Source organism: Wolffia australiana, chromosome 3 (assembly GCF_029677425.1).
Source record: "Wolffia australiana isolate 7733 chromosome 3, ASM2967742v1".
NCBI classification, from domain to species: domain Eukaryota; kingdom Viridiplantae; phylum Streptophyta; class Magnoliopsida; order Alismatales; family Araceae; genus Wolffia; species Wolffia australiana.
In genome coordinates, this window is record NC_135837.1 from 16,853,414 (window position 1) to 16,872,681 (window position 19,268).

General features: G+C 34.9%; 1 long non-coding RNA gene across 1 annotated transcript; it reads right to left on the reverse strand.

Moving 5' to 3' along the window:
* Positions 1 to 15,564: 15,564 nt before the first annotated feature.
* On the reverse strand, positions 15,565 to 16,462 carry LOC144700452 (uncharacterized). The gene is made up of 3 exons (XR_013580776.1): positions 16,353 to 16,462; positions 15,800 to 15,917; positions 15,565 to 15,667 (listed from the first exon to the last, which is right to left on the reverse strand). It is a non-coding gene; the product is annotated as an uncharacterized LOC144700452 (long non-coding RNA).
* Positions 16,463 to 19,268: the final 2,806 nt, after the last annotated feature.

The following is a 19,268-nucleotide window of genomic DNA, read 5'->3' on the forward strand; positions in this document are numbered from 1 at the left end:
CATAGGCGAACGTGGTCCGCTGTGATCCCTTAGACATTTTCCAGAGAACCGCTATTTCTTATTATCTGGGCCGCAGCTGTTATCTTATGTGCATCTCAAGCGGAAAGACAAAATCTAAAGAAATAACATGAATCTCACACCACTACGATCCGTGCCTAATTTTTACCAGCAGTTTGCTGCCGAAATACGAATAGAATAATATGTTGGGCAAGACCCTCTTATGGTGGAAGAATGAGAGAGGGAGAGAGTTTTTGAGAGGAGGCAAGGGAAAAGAACTCACGACTTGTGTTTTTTTTAAAAGATGAAATGAGCGTAGATTTATAGGGAACATAAAGGAAATAACTGACTAAAAAACGTGGATCCATTTTCCCACGTTTTCCCGCATCTATCTCTAAGCCACAAATATGAAGAAAAAGAACGATTCTTCCGTGCTGCACGTTCTCCATGTCGCTAGTCCCACTTCAAACCACGTCCTGCTGCATCGGGATTATTCCAACATAATATACTTCAAGACGACAAAGCTACGTCATTACTAGGAAAAAAATGCGCAGATGAATTGATCAATTCATGCCATCTTCTACCTTTTTATATTCCGCTGAATTAAAAACTTTTGAAGTTAAGCTTTCAAATGACATTCTTAAATCTCTTTCCGTGATTTGTGAATCCGCCATTTTGACATCAATAACATCATTTACTCACGTTTTGTAATGTTTTTATAACATGGAATGTTACTGAAGTTAAACTTTTCGAGAATTTTTTAGAACTAATCAGTTAATTTGTGTGGATAATAATGTTAGCTTTTCTGTATAACAATTATAGAATTAAATATTTATTGTTTTCATGAAGAAAGACTTTCCAGATTGGAAGGTCAAAAGATGATCTATATCAAGCCAAACCAAGTGATGCACGGCATGATCTGAGAAATATTCACACCAGCACCATGCCTCAAAGATTCATTAAGAATAAAGATGATAAAAGATCTAAATTCAATTATGTAATTATTTAATAATTTTTCCAGAAACTTATTTGCACAAATCAAAGCACAGGCATTATAAATGCATTGCCTATTAATTATCTTGACCACTTAACAAAGAAAGCAGTATTCTAACCCCATCTCGCTTCATGAAATATTAATCCTATTTGATCTATTTTTGACCTCATAATGTGTTAAAACTTGATAAAAACATATTTTTTTCTTATTTTTCTTAAGGCTTCTGATTTATAAAAAATATTTAGATTTTTTCTTTCGAGCGCAAAACAAACAGGGTTAAATCCACAGGGAGCAAATATAAATTAAGTGAATTTTAAATACAACTTTTAGGGTATATGTTTCTCATAAAATCTAAGATACTAAAGTCAAACTATTAAAGATTAATTTGAAATAAATATTTATCTTCTTTTACCTAATTTATCCAATTTATTAAAATATTCTTTTGGAACTTTAAGGAAAATTTCCTTGTAAAAAATAACAGTTAATTAAAGTAAAATTACTTTAAATATCAGTTTGATTACCATAGATGATGGTAAATCGTGGAAAATGGAGCAAGTGGAATGGAGGGATTTTATCATCCCATGGTTTGATAGAGATGACAGTAGATACGCCAACGAGCGCCAGAGCAGGCAAGTGCTACTAGATTATTGGTCCTTCAGAAATAAAGATAGAGGTGGGTACATGCCAGTAAGCAGCATAGTTTATGGTGGTGCCCAATGGGGAAAACTGGTACATCCTTGACGATGATAACCAAGGAAAAAGGACAAAGATGTGAATCTGAAAAGGATGGGGATTACAGTAACCTTGTCATCATATGATACTAGGCTAAGCAGTGATTTATCTTTGCAAGTCTTGATCAAAAGTTCACTCCGATCCTTCTCTCTCAACACTCAAAAACAAATAGGAACGATATTTTGAATGAGAAAATCTCTTTGCTAATCTTATTAAGTAGTAAAATCTAATGGTGCAGTCATTAATAGATGATGCGTTTAATAAATCTAGGGTCATGGATGGATAAATAAGGTCAAGACGAAACTACCCTTAAATTTTCAGCCCAAAAATCCTTATGGAATGTTAGATATAGCAATCTGAAGCTGTAGCAATCTAAGTCATATATTTTGCTCATCATCATGGATTGCCAGCTTGGCAAAAAATCCTCAAATTTCCTTAAAAAGTCCGCATAATAATCTGCATTTGAAAAGATGTTTCAATAATGTACTGACATGTGCTCTCAATTTTGCCAAAAAGTGCCAACCATTTGAATTTATTTATGTGCTTAAAATTCGCCACCATATTAGACGTCACCACATTTACCTTGGAAAAAATTAAACACATCTCACTGCATTAAATAAACCTTTTTTTTATTTTATCCAATCATTTTATACGGCCTGTAAATCCGTACTTGTGTATTTCGGAAAATTAGGTGCATCCATTGTGAAAAAATATATATTTTTGTTTATTGGTTTTACAATTTATTAGGCAAAAAGCAATAATATAAACTAGCATCATTATAATTAGACTCATTCCAAAGGATTCAGATTGCATTTCTGGCATAGCAGATTAATTTAAATTGAAAAAGGTGAATAAATATGTGAAATATTTTAAAACTTCAATAAATATATGTATTGACTCTAAATAAATTTAGCAGTCAAAAATTCCAGAAAATATTCTAAAATGGGGAAATTTATAATATCATTCTAAAATTAAAAATTCCTATTATATTTAAATAAATATAATTATATATTATTCATTATAAATTTATTTTAATGTCATAGAATTCTGTAAAAATACTAGAAATAGGGAAACCATAACTTCATTCTAAATTTTAGTTAATTGTTTTATGATTAAATAAAATGCATTTATGAGTACTTCAATTAAGGTAACATTATAAAATAGATAAAATAATTATTAAAAATAGCATGGCATTTGTGATTATCAAATCATTTTAGGATGTGTTAATGTTTATCTAAATTAATCACTTCAAAGTGGAATTATGATGTTCTAATTGGTGAGACCAAAAAGATAAACTTTGCCACTGTTTCTTACTTTCGCATATCTTGCATTGTGTAAGTTCACTAATATATTTACTTATAAAATATTATTTTTTGGAGACATTTTGTATAACACAGATAAATTTTTTGGGTGTACAATAACGATGTACTTATTACACTTAAATTATTTAATTTTTCCTTTTGAAATTTTGGTTAACTTGTTTTACTAATTTTTAATTAATGTCCTGTGGCTACCAAGAGCAATATTGATTCCCCTCAGTCCTACATGCTTCAAATTTTAGTTTCCCATGGAAACTCTATCAACTAATGTTGATTCTTAAATCCTTTAAATTTTCCATTTTTTCTAAAGTCGTTTTCTGTTTTAGAACTAAACCCCTGTCCCTAGAGCCTTACTTGAAACCCTTGGGATCTTAAATGTAACTTTTTAGCATCTCGCACATTTTTTTTTTGATTTTGGTAAATAATTTTGCTGATATGGTAGGATCAAGGAGCATAAGTATCTATTCAAAATAAATTTAAAAGGAATGATATTTAAAACTTACATATGGTGAAGAAAAAACATTATTATGTCTCTATTCCACATGGGAAATCACTCTTTGTAATCTATGTGCATGTAAGATTATTTTAGTTGTTTCACTTATTTATTTAAATACATTGAAGCAACACTTCACATGATGTGAAAATATTTTCTTCATATAATAGTCATGTTATAACCTTTTATTGTCATGTTATAACCTTTTATTGGCTCTCTTTTTTCATGTTTTCAAATAAGTTTTCTGATATAAATGAATCATTTTGTGACTTGAAACATTTTGTGACATATCTTGTTGGATAATACATTAAATGTCACTTTTTTTATTGGTTTCCCAGTTGTCTTATATGGCAAGTTGATCGTTCCTAATCAATTTTAAATTATGTCTTTGAAAACATTTACAAAACTATATCACACAAGTGTTTTATGTGTATTAGATAATTTAAAATTTATGTAAAAATAATTCTTAAATGTGGAAAATAGAGGTATTCATCATATTTCATAGCATCCATTTTTAGTAAAATTTTGAAACTAATAATATGATGTATCACCTATAAAATTATGTGAAATAATTATTTTATAATTATAATTTCGTAGATTTGGAAGTGCATTTCAGATATATTGCCATATGGAAAAAATTATGTGTCCTTAAGGAACCATCAAAATACATCACTGTATTTGGATAAATGTGTCATTCAAGGTATTTACAAAAAATCTTCATCAGATGAAAGGATTATGGGGATTCTCAATGTATCACAAAAAAAATATAAAATTATCATTAACTAATGATGATATCAACACAATTAGTATCAATGAAGTTATCTTTATATCATTAGAATCTAAAATATTTGAGTTACATATTAGATCTCATATCTATATTACTGAGAAGCCAAAAATAGGGGTCAATTATATCAATTTTATTTCGTTGTCGTTGTCAATTTCAGCTTATACAATAAAATTTATAAAACCTTAACTTAAGATGTATAGTGATAAGTAAAGGTATCGTCCAAGGGAAGCTAGAAGGAATTCAATTTGATGATTTTCTTGATAATTCAACCCTAATTAGAGTTAACTTGATCTTCAATGAAGATCAAATCAGCCTAATTAGACAAAGAGGTTAGAGAGGGGGTAGAAGAGATGAGAGGGGTAGAAGAACTAAGGGGCTCTAAGTTGAATTAATTGATCCAATTGAAAGGATCAAAGAATTCAATTAGAGAGATTAAGAAGAAAATTTAGATGTGTTTTGGTTGGTTCTTTAGGTTCGACAATTCAGTAATAGCTACTCTATTGGATAATGAAATGGAAAATTTAATCTCCTAGAATGTTGACCCCTTTTAGAAGTTTTTTTATAGTTTTTTTTCATATGCACTTGGAATAGCTAGGAAATCTCTCAATTTCTCATCTTAATCCTAGTCCGGGCTTGTACATTCCGCTCAAGCCAAGCGATTTACAAGTTCACACATGGATCAAGAAGAACAATTAAGAAATTCAACTAACACCCAAGATAAATCAAAAGTTCAAATACAAAGAAGGAAACAGTATCAAACAACTTGATCCAAGCTGGAGCTCCTCTCTGTCTTGCAGCAGTGATAGAGCACCATCCAGAATGACCCCCTTCTCTCAAAATTTGGCTTGTATACTTAGGTTAAACGGTAACAATTACCATTTTACACCTAATTAGTAATTAATTTTTATCTATCAATGTAGGCTTGATCTGAATGATCTAACCATATAGATAGAAAGAGGGATCAAGACGAGAAAATCCATAAAAAATCATCTCAATCGGACTTCAGGATCAAAAGTTATGGGTAAATGAATTTCGACCAGTCCTAGCCATTGGATTGAAATTCATTTATTTATTTACTTTCGTTTCTTACACGCTACGATGTGTCGACCGCTGATAGGCCAATGCAATTTGAAATGTAAATTTTGGGTTGAATCTGCGAGCTCACGTACCTTCCTGTCGAAATTAAAATCAAATAGAAAATATTAAGAAAAAACAACGTTGTACAAATAAAATGCACTTACTAATACGTTTCTCGCAGCGTGGACGACTCAACAAAAGCCACGTCACCGCCCGTGCATACGCGATGTATGCGCCGTGCGGGCAGTGAACCTACCTCCCAGTGCCCTCCTCATCAAGCGCCATCGGATTCTCATCCGATGACCGCGATGAGGCCACGTCGATCGTTCGAAAAGCCTCTCTAGTGCTTTTGTATTGAAGTCCTTAAAAACAGGAATTGACGCCTGACGCCGCCCAAAAGTAATTGTGTATATGTCCCTTGCGCATTCTCTCTCCTCTGATTTTTCCTGAAATCACAAAAATACCATGCATATTTTCCCGTAATTCCCTGTCAAATTTACATAATTATGTCTATGCCACTACTGAGAGCTGTTTTAGGGGTATAATTGCAATGCGACTTAACAAAAAGCCCCAAAAGTTTGAAAAGAACTTTAATACTCATTTTCGCCTTATAAATATATCCTTTTCTTAATAAAAAATGCATTTCTTCCTCAAATAAATCTCAGAAAAATCCAATAAAATCCTTAAAAAATCCTAGAAAATTCTAGAAAATCCAGTAATTCATCCCCATACTAATAACCTTGAAATTAAATATTAAACCTGACATTTTCATTTAAAAATAATTATTTCAAGCTCAAAGAGATCCCTAAAAATTCATAAAATTAACAGAAAATTAGGGAAAAATCAGAAATCACTTGAAAACATGAATTTCATGTAAATATATGACAACAACCCCATTTTAAACTCTGTAAATGCATGAAATTATGCTAATAGAATGAAATAAAGACCGAATTTAGGGTGTTATCAATTACTCTCTTTTATCCATCAAAGACTTATTTAGCTAAAGTGTGGAGATTCCAAATATTTTTCAAACTATCCTGTAATATAATGAATAATAGTGACTACTAGAAATGATCACCAGCCGTATGGCTGATAATTAATAACTAGCAATTCTAGATTCATTTAGACAAGTTGCAGCCTGCAATCAAAACGGACCATGGTATATTGGGCTTATCTCACCCTGATTTGTGAAGTGGGTTCGCATAATAAGACAATATTAAGAGGATTTCATTTATCATTTTAAATATCTCGTAAATTTCCAAAAAAATTGAAATTTTCGGTATACTTATACTGTAAATATTCCACCTTTCACTTGTAAAACTCCTGAAAATTTTTTGTTATTCATGTTTCCAAGATGGATAACATCTAGTAAACATCTTAACCTTTTCACTGAATGAAATTTAACAAGTATATGAACTAAAACAAATAGTTATATTTTATATAAAATAATAATTGGATCATTAATAAAAATAAATAATCCCATTTATGGTTTTTTATAAAATAAATCTAAAAAAAGCATTCAAGTCTGCTTCCTATAAATAATGCATAAATCAAATAAGTATAGCATGTTAAGTCACAGATGTACCGAAGGACAAATCTGCAGTTAAAATACATGTTTTTTTCATTTATTTAAATGAATTTGATGTCAAATATAAGTTTATCCTTATTAAGTATGAAAACTATTTTCATAGAGCCAATTTTTTCTATGATCTTTCTCATATTTTTACCTCTTAACAAGCACCAAATTTTTATCAAGATACAGAGGGAAATAGGGTTTTGAGTGATGTATATTTATGAACGCAATGGGCTTGGTAAACCTGAGGAAGTCTCAAGGGTATCAGGGACATACCACTATAACAAAACTCCCTATTTTCAACCCAGCATGTTGATCACGAGATCAAGATAGTTTGTCACATCTTCTTTATGATTTTCCAAATTGGAATCAAAATACAACACCATTTTTTACAAAATAATTAAGGTAGATTTTTGCTTGTTGAAACGCCAGAAATACTTATAGATGCTTTTATTAGCTTGTAGAACTTTATATCTCTCTAAAAACATAATTAATTTTTTCTGAAATTACGATCAAATTTATATAGAAATTTTAAATTAAATAAGGCTAATTCTCACCCTTTACATCCAACATCCACAGGGACATGCTTATTCCAATACCCAGATATTTTACATGGTGTTTGACTTATCACATTTTATAGGGAAGACACTTGGACGTGCTCACCAATGCCCGAATTAAGTGGGTCTCTTAAAACTCCATGAGTTTACAATGTGATATAACCCTTAAGAGGTCCTTTAATTATGTCTGATAAACCATAAATTAATATTTAAACTATCTTTAAAAGCTATGATGTGTGCAAATAAACTATAATAGTTCATTACTAACCATAGAAAAAGGGTTGAATCCTTAAAGAATATGTATAAATGGTTAATTTTTTGGTTAAAAATATTTTTTATTATTTCTATTTTTGTAGATTTATATCTAACTCAATATAAACAGTGCAAAAACTATTTTAAACTAAATTAAAAATATTAGTGGAATATTTATTTTATTTTTGATTTGTAGAATTTTAGGAATTTTTAGTATCTTTTGGAGCGTAAAATCGATTAATATTAGTTAAGTTAAAATTCTCTAGGTGCTCTTGGCGACACTGGATGGGAATTGCATGGAGGTTTCAAAAATTAATCATGGGAACTGAAGGAATCAGTCCTGACAGCGTGCTATCAACAATGGTGGCATGTTGTGGCATCTTTGGGACATAACTTTTGCTATTAGTGGAATTTTTTTTCGCGACGGGCCATGCTTGAAAGGCTAGGATCTAGGTTACCCATTGAATTCATAACTGAAAAAAACTATGAGAAAATATGGAAGAAATAGAAGGTCACAAAACTTTAAGTGAACTTCCCAATGGAGCTCTATGATTTCCTTCTCGATCCCTTTACAGCCTTTTTAAAATGTTTGATTTATCAACCTCAGCATGCCTTAAGTGACATAAACTAATCCTACTTTGAGTTCTCATTACCCGTCCTTGCACTTTGTAATTTGAAGTGATTATTCCATGATTGGTGTATTTTGAAATTTTGATCTCTATGCAAATAAATCAGATGGTGACACTTGATGGAGTGTGCTTAATATTAAAAATACATTATAAAAGCTTTAATGAAAATTTGGGGAATGCATTCTGACTTGAATTTTAGTATGTTTATGAATATGATATATTAAAATTTCATTAAAACACCCAAAATCCAAAAAATCATAATGTGATCCTGAAAATATATTTAATATTTTTAATATTGATAACACACATATGTGCTAATTTTTAATCTAAATAAATATGTGAATTTATTCAGATTAAAGTAACAATTCACATGTTATCAGACCTGCCACAAGGCAGTCCCATATTCTACAAATGTAACAAAAAACATAAAATAAATGATACCACAATTGATTTATATATCAAGGATTAATGTGAGATTAACATCAAATGATGTTTTTGTTTTTATTTTTATTTTCCAGATCTCAGTATATTAATTCCATCCTTCCTTTTTAGGGATTAATTAGACTAATTAAGTATTTTGAACATAGGGTCAAGAAATAATATTTTACATTTTGAGACTGAATTAGGGAATCTATATAGAGGATGAGAGATTTGATCAAGTATTTTATAAAATCATAATCCATAATGTATTGTAAAGACTTTATTAGAAGTTGGTAACTTAACCAATAATGGAGGAGGAAGAAAAAACTTAATCCAAGGTGACAAAAGTATATTACTTTCCATCTGGATAGGATTATATGTATTGACCGATGGGCATGTGTCCTTGAAATATCTGAGATTTCACCATCGTAGATATTTCCTTAACTCAATGAGCATTCCGATTTGTGTTTATAATCACTAAGCTTCTTTTATCAATGAGTAGTGCATTGAAGTAGTACCAGTCATTATTGGGTTTGTCCATGATCACCAATTTGATATGAGGTTTAGGTTATTAAACCAAATAAAAATTAAACGATACTTTCAAAACTAAATATTACATATGATTGAATCATCCTGCACAAAGCCAAACTCACTACCATTTGGTCCCTCGAATGAGTCATCCAAAGCCTCTTGTATTTGACCTTTAGATATATCTATGCAATCCACCAACACGTCAGATTTCTTCATATCTTCTACATGAGATTTCCATATATCTGGGAAGATATCTCACTATGTCAGTCAAACAAAGTGGAGGTTTCTTGATTAGATAAGGAGAATAAGGAGGAACGTGGATGGGTATTGATAAGCCTAAAATTTTTGTGTAAATACATCGTTGATTTTGCGTTTAGACTTATGCAATAAAATTTAGACTTATACAATACAATACCCTTGATCACTAAATACAGTGTATATGCAAGGGGTCGAGCCACAGGGAGGCAGCAAGTAGAAATTTTATCCAATTTTTAATGAATTAATTCAAGGATGAATTAATTTTGCAATTAATAAACCTTAATTATACTTAATAAAGTTTTTAATTAAGTTTACTTAATTTTGATTTTAAATATTTCGGTCAAAAAGCTCAAGATAGGATAATTTTTAGGGGTTATATCACGGTGTGGCCCGAACTTTTTCGAAAATTCGAGTTACAGCCCTTACTTTTTTTTTGCCGCGACACAGCCCGAAGTCCCATTTGGTCCGCAGCCTGTGACGTGGAGTCTACGTGGCTGCCAGGTGGAGTTCCGGCGGAGTCCACCTAGGCGGAATCCACGTGGCAGCTACGTGGATTCCACGCCACAACGCGATTTTAAGAAAGAAATATGTTAGCCCGCCCAATGTGAGTCACCCGGGAGAGAGCTGAGAAAGGCGACGAAGGAGAAGGAGACGGTGGAGAAGGAGGAAGAAAGGGCGCGAGGGAGAAGGGGCTTCTTCTTGGCTACGGGAATCGTTGCGAGCTTCTTCCTGGCTACGGGAGTTCCAGGAGGTAGGGTTTCTCTGTTCCATTCATGTAACTTTCTCTATCTCTCTCTAGATTTCATGGTTTACTGCTTTTTTAGCTACGTGTGGGTTGCTTTCTCTCTTTCTCTAGATGGACATACATTACTGCTTCTCAAAATACCAATGATCTTCTATCTTTATCTTGAAGCCCATATTTTATTGCTCTCTCTTCGATTCATGTAACTTTCCGTGTCTCCCTCTAGATTTCATGGTTTACCGCATTCTTTAGCTACATGTGGGTTTCTTTCTCTCTCTCCAGATGGACATGCATTACTGCTTCTCAAAATACCGATGATCTTCTCTCTTTCTCTTGAAGCCCATATGTAACTTTCTCTGTCAATTTTAAGATCTTGTTCGATGACTTTTGAAAGTTCTTCTCTCTGTCCCTCTCTTAAATAAAGATTACCCAGGGCTGCTATTAATTTTTAGCATTATGTTCAGTAACATTTGGAAAGCTGTGCAGTCTCTCTCCCTTTAATGAAGACTACCTTGGGCTGTTTAGTTGTCTCTATGTAAAACTTTCAAACTCCATTCTTGCAGCTTTCTCTCATTTTTCACATCTTGTTTAATGACAGTTGAAAATTTTACGATCTCTTTCTCTCTTAAAGGAAGATTTCCTTGAGCTGCTCTTTTGATTAACAAGACATTGGGAAATTGCAGTCTCTCTCTTAAATGAAGATTCGCTTGGGCTGTTGTTTTTTGTCTCCGTGTAAAACTTGCAGACTACATTCGTTTAAATTTCTCTATCAGTTTTGACATCTTGTTCAATGACATTTGGATAATTTTAGTCTCTCTCTCTCTCATTGAAGATTATTTATGACTGTTACTTTTGCCTTCATGTAGAACTTTCACACTCCACTCATGTAACTTTCTCTATCAATTTAAACATCTCATACAATGGCATTTCAAAATTTCAGTTCCTCTCTGCCATAAATGATGTTTACGGTGAGCTGCATTTTTTGACTCGGTGTAAAAGTTAACTTTCTCTCTCTTCTTTTCATCTTACCATGTTTATTTTTTAAATTTGTGTCGTTCTCTCTCTTGCATTCGTATAAGTTATCTCTCCCACATTTCCTTTCTCTCGCTTGGGATAAATGTTTTGAGTTCACTCGTGCAATTCTCTCTTATTATGTGTATCATTATTCTCTCTCTCTCTTTATATCTCTTGGATGAATAAGATTATTTTCATGACAAAGATGTTGGTGTTTCTCTATTGATCATGGAGGATATGGTGTTTCTTTCTCATACTTATTGGTGAGAACAAGAAGTGTGATCCCTATTTAATTTATTTTGAATTTTTGTTTTGCTTTCTGTTATGAAAAATATGAAGAGTTGTCCTCTTCTCATCATAGTCATCTATTTTTTGCGCTTTTAGGCGTTCTTCTCTTCTTCGACAGTGGACGCTTGGATTCAAGTAATGTAAGATTTTATTATCTCTATTTTTCCTGCACGTCTTATAATTTTAATTTTTAATTATTTCCAATGTTATTTGAGATATATTTGTACATCACGATACTAACCCTCTTCGCGTTGATGATTCAAATTATTTATAAAATTGGTAATGTACTTTTTTTGGCGTTGAACTCTCTGCAGAGTTATAAATATGTCTGTGGGTTGTATAATCTTTTTATAAAACCTGCATGACGAAAATTTATGGTGTTAACGCATGTTCTATTACTATTTACCATCCGTCACTTAACAGGGCCGATGACGAGTACAAGGTGTTCGGTTTTGAGTATAATAGCGATGATGACTCAGAATATGATATCTGTAAGGAAGTTGAGGAAAGTGACGTGTATTTAAGTGCACTGCATTTAATATTCCAGTGAGGAATGGAATGACGAATTGGTAGATCATAGCGAGTATGACGATTCAGAGGATGATATGTTAACCCCCGATTGTACCGATGACAATGATGAAAATCGAAGGTACAGATACAGGGGCAATACGTATGATCCGAGATGCCCCACTGAGAGTTTTATATTTCAAGTGGGCATGAAGTTTGAATCGGCGTTGCAATTTAGGGCAGTTGTGAAGGACCACGCTATTTGGAACGGATTCAACATCACTTTTCTGAGGTCCGGTGACCGGAAAGTGGAGGTCGTCTGCAAGGGAAACTGTCCGTGGAGGATATATGCTAGTTTGGATGCTAGGAGAGAGGCGTTTGTTGTGAAAACGCTTAATGATACTCATATGTGCAGCAGGATGCCGAGGAATAGCCAAGCTGATTATCACTGGGTTGCGAAACACTTCTTGGAGAAAATTCGAATGAATTTGGATATGAAGGTGACAGATATGATACGGGAAATAAATGATATGTTCGGAATCACTGTTTCAAAACAAACATGTTATAGAGCCAGAGCCGAGGCACGCACGAAGCTTCTAGGAACATTGGACGACCATTACCACATGCTTCCCGCATATGTTGCCGAGTTAAAGAGGGTAAATAGGCATGGTACTTTTGAGCTGGTTCTCGATAGAGCGACCCCAGATTCCTTGGTTAGGTTTAAGAGGCTCTACATATGTTTCGATTCGATAGCAAGAGGGTTCCTTGAAGGCTGTAGACGAGTCATTGGAATGGACGGATGTTTTTTGAAGACCGAACTGAAAGGCCAACTATTGAGTGTTGTCGGCAAGGACGGGAATAATCAAATGTTCCCCATCGCCTGGGCGGTAGTTGAAGGTGAAAATCAATCTTCGTGGACGTGGTTTATTCAGCTACTGATGAATGATCTAGGAATGGTGGACGAAAATGGCTGGACGATTATTAGCGATCAGCAGAAGGTACTTAATTTATTTCTTTGGACTCTTATTGCTTACTGTCAGACACGTGTAGTACATTAATAGATGTGTACCGTCTAACATTGTGCAGGGACTGGAGAACGTAGTATCCTCCTTATTGCCCAATGCGGAGCATAGGAATTGAGCTCGGCATATCTACGTGAATTGGAAGAAGAAAGGACATTCCACGGCATTTTTGAAGAACTTATTCTGGAAAGCTGCGAAGGCCACCACGCACGAAGATTTCCAACGGCTGATGAGGGAGATGAGCAGTGTGAACCCACAAGCCACGCAAGACTTCCAAGATATAGGTATAAAGAAGTTTTGCAGGGCGTACATTAATGAGGACAGAAGGTGTGAGGTGATCGACAACAACATTTGCGAGTGCTTCAACAACTACATCATGCAGGCCAGGTCTAAGCCAATCATCGACATGCTGGAGGAAGTCAGAGGTGCAATAATGCAGAGGGTAGCAAAAAAAAAGGGAGTTATTTTCAAATAGAACTGATACGTTATGCCCTCAGATAAGGGAGGTGGTCGAAGAGAACAAAAAGAAGTCCAGGAGATGCACTCTTAGGCATGCAGGGAAGTATCAATTCGAGGTCACAGACTTGGGAAGCAGGTTTGTGGTCGATGTACTTCACAGAACATGTAGTTGCGGATATTGGGAGTTAAGGGGCATTCCATGCGCCCATGCTATATGTTGCATTCATTGGGTCAAGGAGGACCCCGTCATTTTTGTCAGTGAATGGTTCAAGAAAGACGTATACCAACTAGCTTACACTTATGGTATCCCGCCAATGAATGGCAAAAACCTATGGAGTGAAGTTGATGGGAGCTATGTATTCCCTCCTCTTGTGAGGAGACAACCTGGAAGGCCCAAGCTGAAGAGGAGGATTGACGTCGCTGAGAAAGAACCCACAGTACATAGATTGTCGAGGAGAGGCCTGCACATGACGTGCTCCCTCTGCCACCAAGTTGGGCATAATCGGAAGACATGTACCCAACCAAAAATGGAAGCTGGAGGCCAGGTACAGTTTCAATTTTATGTCTAACTTTGTTTACATGTGTCATCATTTTTTTCCGAACGTTAACCAATTAACTTGTTTCACTAATCATGCAGGGATCGCCAGTGAAGTTGCAATTCGGCTACGAAACACAACGCGCTCAAGCTTATTAATCGCTCGCCCTAAACAAACATTTGTAGAACAGGATTCAGTTCTCGGTTGATGATACAAACTTTGTTATCCAATTCCACAGAATTCTCGTTCATGTTCGCCGTTCTGAATCGTCGTTGATTAATCCATGCATTTCGGTACTTATTCGTCCTTCCTGTTGGCCCTTCTTCTTCGTCGTGGCCCATGTTTTCATAGTAAAATAATAGGTTCTTACAAACTAAATTGGCCAGTGCCATGCCTACTTATAGTACGTATTCTCCAATAAACCAAGAAATTGTCTTCCAATAAAACATATTTCATTATGTTCCTCGCGACCTCAAAATTGAGTCACAAAATAGAATATAATTCACAAGTCTGCGAAAATGATACATCCTCATTCACAATTCGATACAAGTGATCCATCATGCTTGCGAGATGTCGGCAAAATTGATATGGCCTCATTGAACGCCCGGGGCACATCAAAGGGGGCGGGCAGGGTCGAGCCAAGCAGTCCACCTTCGGGCCACCTCCGGTCCATGCTGGGTCAACCTCCAGGCATGGTCGAGCTGCATGCTCCCCGACATTAGCTCTCTGATAAGCTGATAAGCTGCATGCTCCCCGTCATTTCAATGCCTCCTTCACCATCCCCTGCTCTCACCCAGCAAGAACATATTTTAAATTCAAATTGCCAATCAAGAATAATGTTTAACTTTATTGAAATGTTGTTTATTAATAATAAACGCATGGTGCAATATAGTTGTTCGTCTCACCTGGCACAGAATGCAGCCCGGCTGTGGGGAACTCAGTCTCCTACGTTAGAGTTTTTTATCTGTGGGGAACACAGAATCCAGCCAACTCACTTGCTTTTCTTGCCTGAAAATTTCGGTATCAACCGAGATAGGAAATTTGAAATATGTTTTTCAATAAATTCTCAAACGACATAGGTGCATATCTAAAAGCGTTAAATGAAAGAGAATAAAATAAAGGCAGGTTCACATCTATAGGAGGAAAAATAATGTTCAACTGTAATGCGCCTTGGCCAGATCCTGGGGCTGTAAAATTTCAATAGCAGAACTAAGTTATCGTTCATCGACCAGCTCAAAAATCTGCGACTGGAAAGATCCTTAGTGACACTGCTCAAATAAAGAGGAGATTTTAGAATCTCAATCAGATGTACATCATCAGTCGTCTGGGAAAGGCAGGAGAAGTTATTCTGAGGTGTTTCTCTTTTTTTTATTGATTCTGCTTTCTTCTGGAGGGCTTGGCGTTCCTCAAGGTAATTTCTAGCAACAACATCTTCAAAGGTGCTCGACAAACCATGGGAGATTTATGATCTTTCTTTTGCCTATATTGCTGCAACTGAATAGAAATGAGGATAAAAAATGAGAAAAATTGCATGAAATATCCGTAAAGAGCAAGAAACTGATGCTTGGAACAATGAAAAAGCAACATGAAAGGGAATTGGGGCAAGAAAAACCTTCTTCCGTCCGGCGGCTAATAGATCCGTCGTGTTCTTCTTTCTTTCCATTAGATCTTGCAGCATAGGCCAAGAGGGAACCGGGGGGTCAACGATTCAATCCTCACAAGAATCTGCTCTACAAAGAGACCCACCAATTAAAGAAGCAAGAAATTGAATCCTGAAGCATCCTAAATCCATGACGACCGCAAGAGAAAAGGCACAGATCTACCAAGAGAAAAGGCGACGCGGAAAGAAGGCGTCAAACCTAGGATGAATCAAACTAAGAAGCAAAACAGTCAAAGATGAATCTGTTCATCAACAGATCCATCCGCCGGATAACTGTACTGCTTAAAATAAATCTTGATTCAAATCACGAGAAACCAAATTTCCAACAGAATTTGACAAAAAAAGCATATGAAAATAAATTCGTTGCGTCTAGAGAATTGATTTCTTGGCAAATTGAAGACAATGCTCCGATCCGCGGGAATTCTTCTTCCCCCCCTTCTCCTTCATGTGAGAGTTCTACAGAGAGAGAGATTGAAATTTGAGATCCAGTCAGTCCGTAGTCTACCATCACTCGTGGATCAAAGCAAAAAAGAATCGGCGAGGAAGAAGAATTGAAGATCAAATTTCAATGAACCCTAGAACAGCAAGCGCAAATGAACGAATGGGTATGGAAGAGCATGAATTTAGCTCGCACATCTCCTCTTTATCCCAGGGCACCTCCGTGGCCCGAGAGTAGGCGTTGATGACGGTGTTGTAGGTGAGGACCGTCGGCACGACAGAGTAGGGCGGCCGCTTCAGCCGATCGAGGAGGGCGAGCGCGTGCTCGCAACGATTCCGGCGCCGACGGCGTTGATCAGCGCAGAAGCCCCTTCTCCCTCGGGCCCTTTCTTCCTCCTTCTCCACCGTCTCCTTCTCCTTCATCGCCTTTCTCAGCTCTCTCCCGGGTGACTCACATTGGACGAGCTAAAATCTTTCTTTCTTCAAATCGCGCAGTGACGTGGAATCCACGTGGCTGCCACGTGGATTCCGCCTAGGTGGACTCCGCCGGAACTCCACCTAGCAGCCACGTAGACTCCACGTCACAGGCTGCGGACCAAATGGGACTTCAGGCTGTGTCGCGGCAAAAAAAAAGTAAGGGCTGTAACTCGAATTTTCGAAAAAGTTTGGGCCACACCGTGATATAACCCCTAATTTTTATTATAAGATCAGATTAATTCGGATTATTAATCTCCCAATTATTACAAAATGCTAAGACAATTTTTATGAATTAAAATTGGGAAGTTAAAAATCAAGAAAGGGATTTTGAAATTAGACTTCAAGATGGACAAATTTTTGGATGAAATTTTACATTTAGGGTTTTAATATATTGAATTAAATTTACAAACAATCAATTTTTAAATCTTGAGAGAGAAAATAGACGCATCAACCTAGAGAGAGAAAGTGAAGAATTTGGGGAAAATGTGAAATCCGACCCTAAATTAAAAATCTAAAAATTCAGAATTTCTCCAAATCTATTAAAAATTAAAGATTAAAATTCAGATCTCAAATCAGACTTAAAATGCAATGCTAATTTCATTCAAAACAACTTCTAGGGCATGTACATTTCGCCCATGCCAATGCATTTTAGAATCTCTCAAGAAGAAGTTTAAAATACAAATGAGAAACTTACAAATTTGAATGCAAAATCAAGAACTGTCGACTTCCAAAGTAACTCCTGTGTCCTTCATGGCCAAATCCTTGGGGAGAGTTTCAAAAAGTGAATTTCGCCCCTTTCTAGACCTCTATTTAGATATCAAACCGTCTGGATTGGATCGTTTATCTCTCATCAAAATATTTCAAAAATACCCTTTTCTTATTTGTTGCCGCTTTTTTCTTGTTTTCCCCCTTCTCGGATCGTGTTCTGACACATAGTTGTCTGCATCCGCAGCGCGCAATCATTGGAAAATGATTGCTGCGTTTAAATGGCTAGAAACGCTCCACGTCACCTTCATCAACTCCAACCTTTAGCCAAGTATTTAAGGCCTTGTAAAAAATATTTCTTCAATGAAATGAGGTTAAATACCATGTAAAAAATGATAAAAATTAGAAATAATAATAAAATCAAAGTATACGTCATTTATCTTCATTTTTATGTGATAACATGCAAATATGGTCATTAAAACACATAAATATAATGTAAAATTCATCAATTAATCATGTTAATTTGTAAGTTATCAGGTATTTCTTGTTTTTGACTTTGGGTCAATTTTTACATAATATTTTTGTATATCTTCTGACATATAATGAATATTATGTGTGTGAACCTCTAGGAAGATGAACTCAATTTTGCATTTTCATTGTCATTATTATTTGAGTGAAATAAATAAAAATTTATTTACGTTGACTTGTAAAGGAATTCGACTCGTTAAGAATGATAAAGGTATGTCTCCAAAGGGAATATACATTAGGCGTTAAACTTACTTTTAGATGGTAATTATGGGACGATTATTTGAATTTATAAAATAATAATACTAAGAGATGTGAAGAATGATAAGTAAGAATAAATATATTGATAATCAATGTATATAATTGGGCACTGTTGGATGATGATGATTATGAGTAGATGGGTGGATGATGTGTATAGATGGAAGTGAATGGGTGGACATTGATGAGAGGATGTGAATTGATGGATGTTCAGAAAAAGATGGCAAACTCAGCACAAGAAGACTCACTATAGGTGATTTGATCAGAAATTAGGGTTATAATGTCGTTTAAGGCTTCTCTTTTATGCAAAAATATTTATAAATTTTTATGAGCACAGGGCGAACAAGGGTCAAATCCACAGGGAATATGTGAACTTCATCTTTAATTTCTACCTTTTGGATTTTTATATTTATTTAAGAAATTAAATATAATTTAATAAAAGCAAACAAGTGAAAATTAATTTGCAATAATTCTAGATAAGGTCAAAAAATATTTTTCCTATTTAAGCTAATTTAGTAAAGTTTTGTAGAATAATTTTAAGAATTTTATTATAATTGTATAGAAGAAAATACTGATTAATTATAATTTAAACACCTTAGCCGGCGCTTTGGGAGCAACAAGTAAAGGTTGAAACTGACGGACTTGATTCGAGTGTAACAGATGAAATAGTTAATGATGTTATCATGACAGAGATGATGGCAGAAATGTGTCAATGAACAATGAAGCGGGGGTTAGAGATGATGATTTTACCCCCGCTAGAGCAATGGAGATGGAGGTGGATATGTGCCCATGAGTGGTGGAGTTTGAGGTGGAATTAGTGATGGTGAAATCCTTGTCTATCAGTGATGATAATCTAGGGAAAAGGATGAAGATGTGAGTAAAAAAAGGCGACGGTCACACTAACCTCATCGCCACATGCCCAATGAGCCAAGTGGTGCTTTTTCTTCATGTGGCTTAATTTGAATTTCATTCATATCTTTTTCTCTTGGAGTAAAATAGCAGGCCCAAATGAGATTTT